The sequence below is a fragment of the Euprymna scolopes genome, chromosome 8 (genome assembly GCF_053919585.1).
Source record: "Euprymna scolopes isolate OS-2025 chromosome 8, ASM5391958v1, whole genome shotgun sequence".
In the NCBI taxonomy this organism is placed as follows: Eukaryota; Metazoa; Mollusca; class Cephalopoda; order Sepiida; family Sepiolidae; genus Euprymna; species Euprymna scolopes.
The window spans coordinates 44192594-44205514 of NC_136489.1; the positions used below are offsets into that span (position 1 = coordinate 44192594).

The window sequence follows — 12921 nt, forward strand, 5'->3', positions numbered from 1 at the left end:
TGATCATCATTCAATCCAGTGCAATGTCGGGTCTCTAGTATATATATATATATATATATATATATATATATATATATATATATATATATATATATATTGACTAAATTAAAACACACACGTACACACACGCATATATATATATGATGATTACAACGTCTTGTCAGACGAATGCCACTCCCTCAGACACTTAAAGTCCATGAGCCCAAAAATGACTTCCATCGCCACAGGGCCATTTTAATAGATAAATGCCTGAGGGAGTATCTATACACAGATGATGTTACAGAGTCTTAGCTTTGTACGACAGCTAAGTCTCTCTCTCGGTTCAAAATGTTGAGATCCAGCAACAAGCAAGAGCAAGATAGCCGTAACAAGTCTGGTCTCCCGCTTTATGTTTTTTTTAAATCAGAGATTTGCTTCTCCTAGAAAGGTTGCCTTCACCACGACTTATGGGAGCCCTCTCCACCCCAACACACACATACATACACACAAACATATACGGTGCTAGTTAGCCGTTGACCCCGAAAAAGGGTTAATTCGCCCTTTGGAAGGTCTTGTTTTTAATCCTTCAGAGAGACTAGCCAGCATCCTCACCAAACAAGTCTGGTGGGGGAACCAGTTTAGTCGCCGGTTACCCGACCATGAGGTAGGTAGTACTGGGTTACATGGTACCAGTAGCATATAACATGACCTGATATACAATAAATATATATATATATAATGGCTAAATACAGACCAATAAGCATAATGAATTTAAAAAATAAAAAATGAAAATAATGGTTAGCTAACCAGGTTTCGATTCTCAAAATGCAAAAAGAAAATCTTCTGGGACTTAATTTAGTCTCTATGTATTTTCCCCCGTTTATTTCTGTTTTTTTTTTCCTACCCCCGCTCATATTCACTCTTGTTAAACTTTGTGACATATTTCCATTCTATGGAGGTCAGGCGCGAACGAACACCCCATAATTTTATTATACCATATTTCTTCAAACTGAAATATAATTATCAAAGTATACTTACATATGAAAAATCTTTATTAAAGTTTGTGCCTATTTTCATTATATGGAGGCCAGGCGCGAACGCAGACCCCACAATTGTATTATACCATACCTATTAAAGTTAAAACATACTTATCAAAGTATTATTATGTACATCTATATCAAAAACCCTTCTAAATGTTTTTTTTAATTTTTAATTTTTTTATTTCCATACTTTGTGGACCAGGCGTGTATACAGACCCCACAATTTTAATGAATCATCATTGTGCCAGATGAAAATACCCATTCCTGTGTCTCGATACATTTATCATTATATGTGATCAGTTTTCTATAATAGTCAACCATATAGGAGCCTATTCGTGACCAGACACACACACAGACGTTCAGCTTTATATTATATATATATACTAGTAAAAGTACCCGTCGTTGACTGGGTTCAAAAACAGCCTACAGAAAATGGACTCTGATTTAAGAAAGTATGATAGGTTATGAAAAGGAAGGGTTGTAAAGAGATAGCTTCGAATTTGGGGGTATCAAAACCAAAGCAAAATATGATGAAAGTAAAAATAAAATAGATAAACCCCATAATTTATTATACCATACCTGTTCACACTGAAACACTTATCACAATATTCTGTGGATCTATATTAAAAAAACCTTGTTACACTTTGTGACATATTTCCATTCTATGGAGGTCAGGTGCGAACGAACACCCCATAATTTTATTATACCATATTTCTTCAAACTGAAACATAACTATCAAAGTATACTTACGCAGATAGATATGAAAAGTCTTTATTAAAGTTTGTGCCTATTTCCATTCTATGGAGGCCAGGCGCGAACGCAGACCACACAATTTTATTATACCATCCCTATTTAAGTTAAAACATACTTACCAAAGTATTATTATGTACATCTATATCAAAAACACTTGTAAACGTTTTTTTTTTACTTTTTTAATTTTTTTTCCATACTTTGTGGACCAGGCGCGAACGCAGACCCCACAATTTTAATGAACCACCGTTCTGCCAGATCAAACATACCCATTCCTGTGTCTCGATACATCTTCTATCATTACATGTAATTAGTTTTTAAAATAGTCAAAGATATAGGAGCCTATTCGTGACCACACACACACACACACACACACACACACACACACACACACACACACACACACACACACACACACACACATGCAGACACAGACATTCAGCTTTATATTATATTATATTATATTATATATATATACATAAAATTTATTTTATAAAATCAATGGCTTGAATTTAAGTTTAAAATGCATATACTAATGCTAATACTACTGCTACTACTACTAATAATAATGTCTGCAACAGAAATAAAACAACCCAAGGGCACTGAAACTGCATGATATTTCATCGTCTATAAATGAAAAATGAATAATAAGATAATAAAAAAATAATAAAAAGTAAATAAATAAAGAAAAAGAAATACAGTTCTAAACACAAGCATCATTCTCAACTAACACCAAATAACATAGCTGTGAAGGTGAAAGATTATTGTAAAACCGAGCATAGAGAGGGATAATCCAAACTCCACTGAAAGAGTGCAAAGAGGACCGGAACCAACCAAATCCTAGTGAAGACCAATCGTTGCTGGTAGGGAAAAATCAAAGCTAAGCAACTGTTGCGATAACGCAAAATTATTTTCAAAGTTTACCGAAAGAGGTGGGGCATACTGGAAATCTAAAAAGACTTGTTTTCACCAAGACATCAAGGAAAACCACCGGCTATTATCAGTGAATAATCCATGATGATGACCCAGGTGAGGACTCCTAGTGAGTCCATAATAATACTAACAGTAGTAATACTAATGAAAACACAAGTTAAGGAAACAGGAAAAATATAATTATTGGGATGAAAATAAAAATTGACGTTGCGTAGAAAGATTTCTCCTTAATTAAATAATAATGAGTGAAAAGATCAAGTATATTATCAGAATCGATGTCAAAATCAAACGTTAATTCAGTTTTGTAGAATAAAAGATGCGAAAACAAACATAGAATCAAGCATTTTATTACCATGTGGTAAAGATGTCTAAAAACAGCCCGGTTTGCAATGTGGATAAATTATTCGCAATAATCCATTAGAAGTTAAGTAGTATTTTTTTTTTGTTTTAAAGTTGTTTGAAATATTAAGATATTGAAACAAAAGAAAATGTACGTACTGTTTCTGGAAAAATGCATGAATCATGTCGAATGAAATCAGAAGCTCGAAAAATATGTTAAACATGGAGGATGAAACAATCCTGGTATCAGTATGGATTAGTGTAAGGGCAACAATATTTGGGTATATTAGTTATAACTTTTTCATAGATAAATGTTTTTTTTTTTTTTTTTGCATGGCGGTCACCACTTATCAAGGCCTTGAGGCCACTCGGGGATAATGGTTATTGTGTGTACAGTAATCAATGGGACAATATCGTAGTAATCGTTAGTAATGGGGATCTGATAAAATGTCTTACTTAAGGGGGTGGTTCATAAGGAATTTGTTTATGTTGGACTTGAAGACATCAAAGTTGTAGCCAGGTGAGAAACAGGCAAACAGAAGAATGTTCATGGAATCTATGTTTTGATTTAGGCACAGATAAAGTGTGGGGAAAATTACTGACAGTGGTTTCAGCTAGACGGGTGTTTTTTGTGAAAGATTGGCAAGAGATTGGAACTCAGACGAGCACTTGCCATGGAAATAACGATAAAACAAAGACGGATTCGCAACGTCCCTTCAGTTGGAGAGAGGTTGCAGGGAAGAGAAAAGGGCATCCCTATTAGGCTAGGAAGTCTATTTTGTACTCTGTCAAGGCAGGATATACTGTTTTTAGCAGCTCCTGTCCAGATATGGCAGCAGTACTCCATCCTTGGACGTACTTGGCTTTTATATAGATAGAGAATTGCATCAGCAGTGAGATATTTACTGGAGTGGTAGAAGAATCCCACCATTTTTCCAGCAACCTTGGCAACAGATTTGATGTATATGTTCCATTTCAGATCAGGAGTAAAGGTCAATCCCAGAAGCTTGTAAAAACATGGAGCCTTCCCAAGACTAGAGCCATCCATTTCAATTGATGCCAGATGGGGATCAGAGTGTTGATGATGTAAAGATAGAAGCTTGGTTTTAGATTTTTTTTTTTATCAGGTAGTCACCACTTATCAATGCCCGGAAGCCACTCGGGGATAAGGGTTATTGTGAGTACTGTAATCAATGGGATAGTATCGTAGTAATCGTTAGTATTGGAGATTTGATAAAGTGTTTTACTTAAGGGGGCTGTTCAGCAGGAATTTGTTTATGTTAGACTTGAAGACATCCAAGTTGTAGTCAGGTGGGAAACAGGCAAACGGAACTGAGTTCCACAGGCTGCACTTCTAAGAAAGATGCTTTGTTCATGGAATCTACGTTTTGGTTTTGGCACAGATAAAGAGTGTGGAAAATTTTGGACAGTAGTTTCAGCTAGATGGGTGTTTATTGTGAAAGATTGGTGAGGGGGGGACCAGAGATTGGAGCTCAGACGAGCACTTGCCATGGAAGTAACAGAAAAACAAATACAGGCTCTCAACGTCTCTCCTGTGGGAGAGAGGTTGTAGGAAAGAGAAAAGGGCACCCCCCACTAAGCCACGAGTCTATTTTGCATTCTGTCAAGGCAGGGTAGACTGTTTTTAGCAGCTCCTGTCCAGATGTGGCAACAGTACTCCATCCTTAGACGTACTTGGCTTTTATATAGATAAAGAATTGCATCAGCAGTGAGATATCTACTGGAGCGGTAGAAGGATCCTACCATTTTTCCAGCGACCTTGACAACTGACTTGATGTACGTGTTCCATTTCAAATCAAGAGTAAAGGTCAAGCCCAGAAGCTTATCAAAACATAGAGCTTTCCCTAGACGAGAGCCATTCATTTCAATTGATGCCAGATGGGGATCAGAGCGTTGATGATGTAAAGATTGGAGCTTGGTTTTAAATGCCTTAAAAGTAACCAGCCACCTCTTTCCCCACTGTACCACTTGCTCAAGATCAGAGGAGAGAATCAGAGAGAACTTTGTCATTTACGGCCTTTGATGTGTTGCCGTAGATGGTCGTGTCATCAGCATAGATGTCAACGAATGATTTAAGGATGTGTTTTGGGAGATCATTGATGTAAATCAGGAAGAGAGTTGGGCCTAGGATGGACCCCTGGGAGACTCCAGCATTAATACTATGGGCTTCTGATTTTTCCCATCAACCACTACTCTTATGAGCCTATCAGAGAGAAATGATTTAATAATTGAGAAAACATTTTGAGTTATACCGTAGCTGGAAATCTTGTGAAGTAGGCCCTTATATCATACCTTGTCGAAGGCCTTTGATATGTCAAGAGCAATTGCTCTAGAAAGGAAGCCTTTGTCAAGAGATTCACTAATCTGATGAGATATAACCGTTAGCACATCTGCTGTAGATCTAGCAGAATATGGATTTAGGAGAGCCCGTTCCACAGCAGACATTCTAACTGTAATCTCTGAGCGTATATACCATTCACTTGACAAAGCAGGGGAGGGTAGAGCAGTAGCTCTCTATATATCTAAGGCTTTTGACAGGGTATGGCATGAAAGTCTTCTCAGGAAAATCAGATCATACGGTATCACTGGACGAATACATAACATAATTAAATCCTTCTTAGATAAGAGAATAATGCCGGGTCAGATGTGACAGCAATACTCTATACATGGTCGAATGGTGGCCTTATAGAGGTACAGGATACTTTCGGGTGTTAGTAGTTGTCTAGCACGGTAGAGAGAGCCCACCTTTCTTGCAGCGGCCCTGGCAATGCCTTCAATGTAATTGTTCCAACTCATGTTTCCTGTGAACGTTAGGCCAAGGAGTTTGAAAGATGTACTCTCAGATAAAGAGTCGTTGGCCATTGCTATAGGTGGTAGAGAAGGTTTCTTGTAATTATTGAATGAAACTAGTTTAGTCTTGGCAGCATTGAACGCGACCAACCACTTTTGTCCCCATTCCACCACAGATTGGATGTCTTCCTCTAGTGTTTCTGCCATTTCTTTAGAAATGTGTTCATTCGTCTTCCTGTCGTGCCTGCTATAGAGTGTAGTTGTTATGTAATGGATGGCTGGAACCATCCGATACATAACTGGAAAGAAAAAACTTCTTTAAAACAAGATAATAAAAGATTTAAAAGGTGGGCATCGAATAATCGATTGTCCACCAGTCGAAACGAAAAAGTGATCACGTCGTAAACAAAGAAATCGGACGACGATTTTTTTGTTTACAATACAAGGAAACGTAAGCGGTGATTTTTGGAGTCTAACCAGAAGAAGAAGGAGGAGAGAAGAGGCAGAGAAGAGAAGAGAGAAGAAGAGGAGAGAGCCGTCGATAGGAAACGTGCGATTGTCGAGAGCATAACGTTTCCACACACCCCTCTCCATCACTGAAATGAACAGTAAGCCACACCGTTAAATTTTGAACTATTTAAAATCTCTATGTAAAACGAGAAAATAATTTCAAAACAAAATATATTTTTATATAAAAAGCCAGTGTGTCTTACGTCTTGATTTGTTATGCTGAGTTACGTCTGACCTTTGTGTGCATGTTAATTTCTTTCTAGCCGGAATCGTTGTTATGACAAGGTTGACAGGTGCATAAGCCGAGAGAAGGAAAAATGCACAGTCAAGGGGGAAATAACTCTGCCGTCTTAGCCGTTACCATAACAACCAGAAAACTAAACAACTAGACGATCAATAAAAGACGGCTACTGGGTTTTTGTTGCAGCGGGGAACTAACTAACAACGACCGTTCCCAACCTAGGGGTCCTGGCGCTATATAACATAGTGTCATCAGCATATATACCGATCTCAGAGGCAATTTTGTCGGGGAGGTCATTTATGAATATCAGGAACAATAGAGGTCCAAGGATAGACCCCTGGGGCACCCCCGCATTTATATCATATTGTTTAGATGTACGACCGTCGAGGACAACCTGGGTTTTTCTCTTATCTAAGAAGGATTTAATTATGTTAAGTATTCTACCAGTGATACCGTATGATCTAATTTTCCTGAGGAGACCCTCATGCCATACCCTGTCAAAAGCCTTAGATATATCTAGAGCTACCGCTCTGCCCTCCCCTGCTTTGTCCAGTGAATGGTATATACAGTTAGGATGCCTGCTGTGGAACGGGCTTGTCTAAATCCATATTGTTTGTCAGTCAGAAGTTTAGCATCTGTAAGGTGATGGACTAGAGCATGGTTAATTAAGGTCTCAAATATTTTGGCAAAAAGTGGGAGGAGGCTAATGGGGCGATAATTTGAGGGGTCAGTCCTTTCGCCAGAATTCTTGAATACTGGTACAACAGAAGCAGTTTTCCAACAGCCCGGAAAGCAAGCTTTATTAAGGCATTTTTTGTAGAGTTTGGAGAGAACTGGAGCTATTTCGGCTGAGCACTTTTTTAATAGAACAGCTGGGATAAGATCGAGTCCACATGCTTTTGAAGTGTCAAGGTTTTTTTATGATAGCATGCACCTGAGCAGGAGTGGTTTTCAGATCGTCTAGCGTAGCGGCTGTCCGCATAGGAAAGTCAGGTAGGAGGTGGTTGGAAGGGTCCAGTGTGGAGTTTGAGGCAAACCGACTGGCAAGCATGTTAGCCTTGTCGGTTGCTGAGGAGACAACCTCGTGATTGTTGGTTAGTGGGGGAATTGTTGATTGTCCATTATTTACTACACTGTTGTAGATTTTCCAGAAGTCTCTAGTTCCTAGTTTTTGTGCTTCGATGCGCTATTAGAACGTTCAATTGTTTCTATCTCTCTTGCACTCGGCTCACTCAGTATGTCCGGTTTTCCTCTATAATTACTTACTTCATAAGATTTCAGTTTCTTGTCATATCGTACATAAGACCTTGGTATTTCTTTATCTTTTCCCTTTCAGTAATGTTTGAGCTAGCATCACTTTGCGATACTAACTTCTACTAAGTTTGCTACATTCTATCTCTTGTTTCATGTAACTATGTTAAGTTTAATAGATCCGCTTTCTTTCACAATGAGCTTTCTGTCTAGGGGACACACTGCTGTGGGACTACTCGCCCTTAGATTACAACTTGGTTGTATTCAAAGCCAATATCAACTAATGCTTACTTAGAACTGTCCCCACAAATATTTGGTCTTCATTCTAACCTCATTCCATCTTAGTAACATCTTTATCGTCTTATGGCATATTTGACTTTCTGTTAAAGAAACAAAAATGCCACTCAGAATGACTGTACCAATGGTTCTCAACCTTTTTTTAATCATGATTTTCTTTTCTTTTTAATGTATTTTGATGCACCCTTATAGCTTCTTTTATTTTTCAGTAATGTAAAAGAAACTAAAGAACATATATCAACAGTTTATCTTGAAGGAAGACTGAACCGATATTAACGTTACATGTACCATGGGTGTATATATGGCATACTCACGTTGACACACCGGTTCTCGTCAGATCACCGAAGTTAAGCAACGTTGAGCCTGGCTAATACCAGATGGGTGACCATTTGGGAATTTTAGGCGCTGTATGTGCTCTCCGCTTATCTCGGCATTGTTTCCAGTCGTCTTGTACCTCAACTTGCCACTGGTATGCAACAATGTTGACTCAGGAGAGGCGTGGTTGGAGATTGCGCAATTCTTGCCACACAAATTTCACGCGCAGGCACCCTTACAGTGGGTATCCATAGTCTGTCAAGACTGAAGGAAGCCTTACCATTGGGGTCCACATGGACCCCGGTTGAGAACCATTGGACTAGACAATCAACAAAAGACACCAAGTGAAGATCTTGTTTTCTTCGATATGCGGCAACGTTACATATAACAATAAGAGGCAACACCATGCATTTAAAAATATTACAGATATTAATATTTGTAAGCTCCTTAAAATAGAAATGGGATATGCTTATGTTATATTTACCTCTCCAGCTATGGGTAAAGAATTGATTTATGTTCAACTGAACGTATTTCATTAATGGTTCACACTTTTCGGCATTAACTGTGCAAAAAAGGGCGTTAGTATGTCGTAAAATATACAAAGCAAATAAAACTAATCGTGGAATTTCAACTGGTGAGAGTTATTATCTTTCTCATTTTCCATGAATAAACACCTAAACAAACATCATGACAATATGGCCGTAACGTTGATCTTGATGTAAAGATTAATTGCCAGAAACGAAACTATAAAAAGAAACTATAATGGCCTTTTTTGGAAGATGAAGCAGAATAGCAAAGTGGAGATAACTCATTATGCAGCTGTTCGTGTTTATTTTATCGACTACTATGTTCAAAGGGCAAAGGATTTGTAATAAACAATTCGGAGTTGCACAGTCACATGTGCTCCGTTTTGGCCTTAACATATATTGAATAGAAATAGAGAGAGAGAGAGAGAGAGAGAGAGAGAGAGAGAGAGAGAAGGGGGGAAGTGTTTAAAGTGACAGCACTTTCATAAAAAAGTTACATTTTTTCTTTTTGTTTACACGGAGATATATAACATAGTCTGACGAGTTTCGTAACCTCATACTTACAACATCTGGTTCGAAGCTATTAAAAGGAAAATAGTAATCGTAATATCTCATTTTTTCTCTTCCCCCATTCGCACACACACGTGCGCGCGCACACACACACACACACACACACACACACACATATATATATATATATATATATATATATATATATATATATATATATATATATATATATATATATATATATAGTAAGTTATAAAATATATATGGCGATTAAGCTACACAGAATATATATATATATATATATATATATATATATATATATATATGTGTGTGTGTGTGTGTGTGTGTGTGTGGATGTATTTATGTATATGTATGTATATGTATCAAAGAACATATATCAACAGTTTATCTTGAAGGAAGACTGAACCGATATTAACGTTACATGTACCATGGGTGTATATATGGCATAATCACGTTGACACATCGGTTCTCGTCAGATCACCGAAGTTAAGCAACGTTGAGCCTGGCTAATACCAGATGGGTGACCATTTGGGAATTCTAGGCGCTGTATGTGCTCTCCGCTTATCTCGGCATTGTTTCCAGTCGTCTTGTACCTCAACTTGCCACTGGTATGCAACAATGTTGACTCAGGAGAGGCGTGGTTGCAGATTGCGCAACTCTTGCCACACAAATTTCACGCGCAGGCACCCTTACAGTGGGTATCCATAGTCTGTCAAGACTGAAGGAAGCCATATGAACCCCGGTTGAGAACCATTGGACTAGACAATCAACAAAAGACACCAAGTGAAGATCTTGTTTTCTTCGATATGCAGCAACGTTACATATAACAATAAGAGGCAACATCACGCATTGAAAAATATTACAGATATTAATATTTGTAAGCTCCTTAAAATAGAAATGGGATATTCTTATGTTATATTTACCTCTCCAGCTATGGGTAAAGAATTGATTTATGTTCAACTGAACGTATTTCATTAATGGTTCACACTTTTCGGCATTAACTGTGCAAAAAAGGGCGTTAGTATGTCGTAAAATATACAAAGCAAATAAAACTAATCGTGGAATTTCAACTGGTGAGAGTTATTATCTTTCTCATTTTCCATGAATAAACACCTAAACAAACATCATGACAATATGGCCGTAACGTTGATCTTGATGTAAAGATTAATTGCCAGAAACAAAACTATAAAAAGAAACTATAATGGCCTTTTTTGGAAGATGAAGCAGAATAGCAAAGTGGAGATAACTCATTATGCAGCTGTTCGTGTTTATTTTATCGACTACTATGTTCAGAGGGCAAAGGATTTGTAATAAACAATTCAGAGTTGCACAGTCACATGTGCTCCGTTTTGTGCCTTAACATATATTGAATAGAAATAGAGAGAGAGAGAGAGAGAGAGAGAGAAGGGGGAAGAGTTTAAAGTGACAGCACTTTCATAAAAAAGTTACATTTTTTCTTTTTGTTTACACGGAGATATATAACATAGTCTGACGAGTTTCGTAACCTCATACTTACAACATCTGGTTCGAAACTATTAAAAGGAAAATAGTAATCGTTATATCTCATTTTTTCTCTTCTCCCATTCGCACACACACACGTGCGCGCGCACACACACACACATATATATATATATATAGTAAGTTATAAAATATATATGGCGATTAAGCTACACAGAATATATATATATATATATATATATATTCTTTTTTTTTTTTTTTTTTTTTTTATTCAATTTTCACCCCAAACAAGGCACAGTGCCACTTTGAAGCAGGGGGCTACTATTAGGGAATTAATTAGCGGGGTCATTATGAAGGGAGAAGAGTAGAAAGATGTTTGTTAACATTACACTTGAACTTCTGCATATCATTGCAGTTGGGAAAGCAGAATCCCGGAAGGGAGTTCCAAAGACCCGCAGTTCTGGGGAAGAAACTATTGGAGTAAAAGGCTTTCTTGCACCTAGGGATCTCCACTGTAAAGGGATGAGACTTAGTAGCTTGTCGGGTTTGTCGGGGGTAGTTACGTCGGGGAGGTACAAGTGTTTGCAGTTCGTCAGAGCATTCACCATTAAAGTATTTGTAGAACAGGCAGAGGGATGCAACATCTCGTCGATGGGACAGAGGCTGAAGCCCAGATGACAGTTCAGGACCTATCAGGTTTGCGACTCTTTTTTGAACCCTGTCCAGGAGCGAGAGACAAGCAGCAGATGCACCAGCCCAGATGTGACAACAGTACTCCATACATGGGCGAATGGTTGCCTTATAGAGGTATAGGATACTGGCAGGCGTAAGTAGTTTTCTAGCACGGTAGAGGGAGCCAACCTTCCTTGCAGCAGCCTTGGCAATGCTCTCAATGTATCTATTCCAGTTCATATTCCCTGTAAACGTTAGGCCGAGGAGTTTAAAAGAAGTACTTTCAGGCAATGTGTTCTTGGCCATTGCTATTGGTGGTAGAGAAGGTTTCTTGTAGTTATTGAAGGAAACAAGCTTAGTCTTAGCAGCATTGAATGAGACCAACCATTTTTGTCCCCATTCCACTACGGATTGGAGGTCATCCTCTAGTGTTTCTGCCATTTTCTTGGATATGTGTTCATTTGTTTTCCCCTCATATCTGTTATAGAGAGTGGTGTCATCGGCAAATATACCCATCTCCGAAACAATATTATCAGGGAGGTCGTTTATGAATATCAGGAACAATAGAGGTCCAAGGATAGACCCCTGAGGCACTCCCGCATTTATGTCATATTGTTTGGATGTACGTCCGTCGAGGACAACTTTTATTTTTCTATTACTTAAGAAGGATTTAATTACGTTATGAATTCTTCCAGTGATTCCATATGATCTAATTTTCCTTAGAAGACCATCGTGCCATACCCTGTCAAAAGCCTTAGATATATCAAGGGCCACCGCTCTACCCTCCCCTGTTTTATCGAATGAACGGTATATACGTTCAGAAACTACAGTTAAGATATCTGCTGTTGAACGGGCTTGCCTGAATCCATATTGTTTGTCAGTCAAGAGTTTAGCAGCTGTTAGGTGCTGGACTAGGGCTTTATTAACTAAGGACTCAAATATTTTGGCGAAAAGCGGGAGGAGGCTAATGGGGCGATAATTTAGTGGGTCAGTTCATATATATATATATATATATATATGTGTGTGTGTGTGTGGATGTATTTATGTATATGTATGTATATGTATGTCAGGTTATGTCATGTCATATGCTACTGGTACCATGTAACCCAGTACTACCTGCCTCAGGGTCGGGTCACCGGCGACTAAACTGGTTCCCCCACCAGACTTGTTTGGTGAGGAAGGCGGCTAGTCTCCCTGAAGGATTAAAAACAAGACCTTCCAAAGGGCGAGTGAACTCTTTTCCGGGTCAACGGCCAACTAGCACCGT

At 38.3% G+C, this 12921-nt stretch overlaps 2 pseudogenes; both read left to right on the forward strand.

Moving 5' to 3' along the window:
* Positions 1-8448: 8448 nt before the first annotated feature.
* LOC145284386 (5S ribosomal RNA) lies at positions 8449-8565 on the forward strand (annotated as a pseudogene).
* Positions 8566-9960: 1395 nt separating this feature from the next.
* LOC145284365 (5S ribosomal RNA) lies at positions 9961-10077 on the forward strand (annotated as a pseudogene).
* Positions 10078-12921: the final 2844 nt, after the last annotated feature.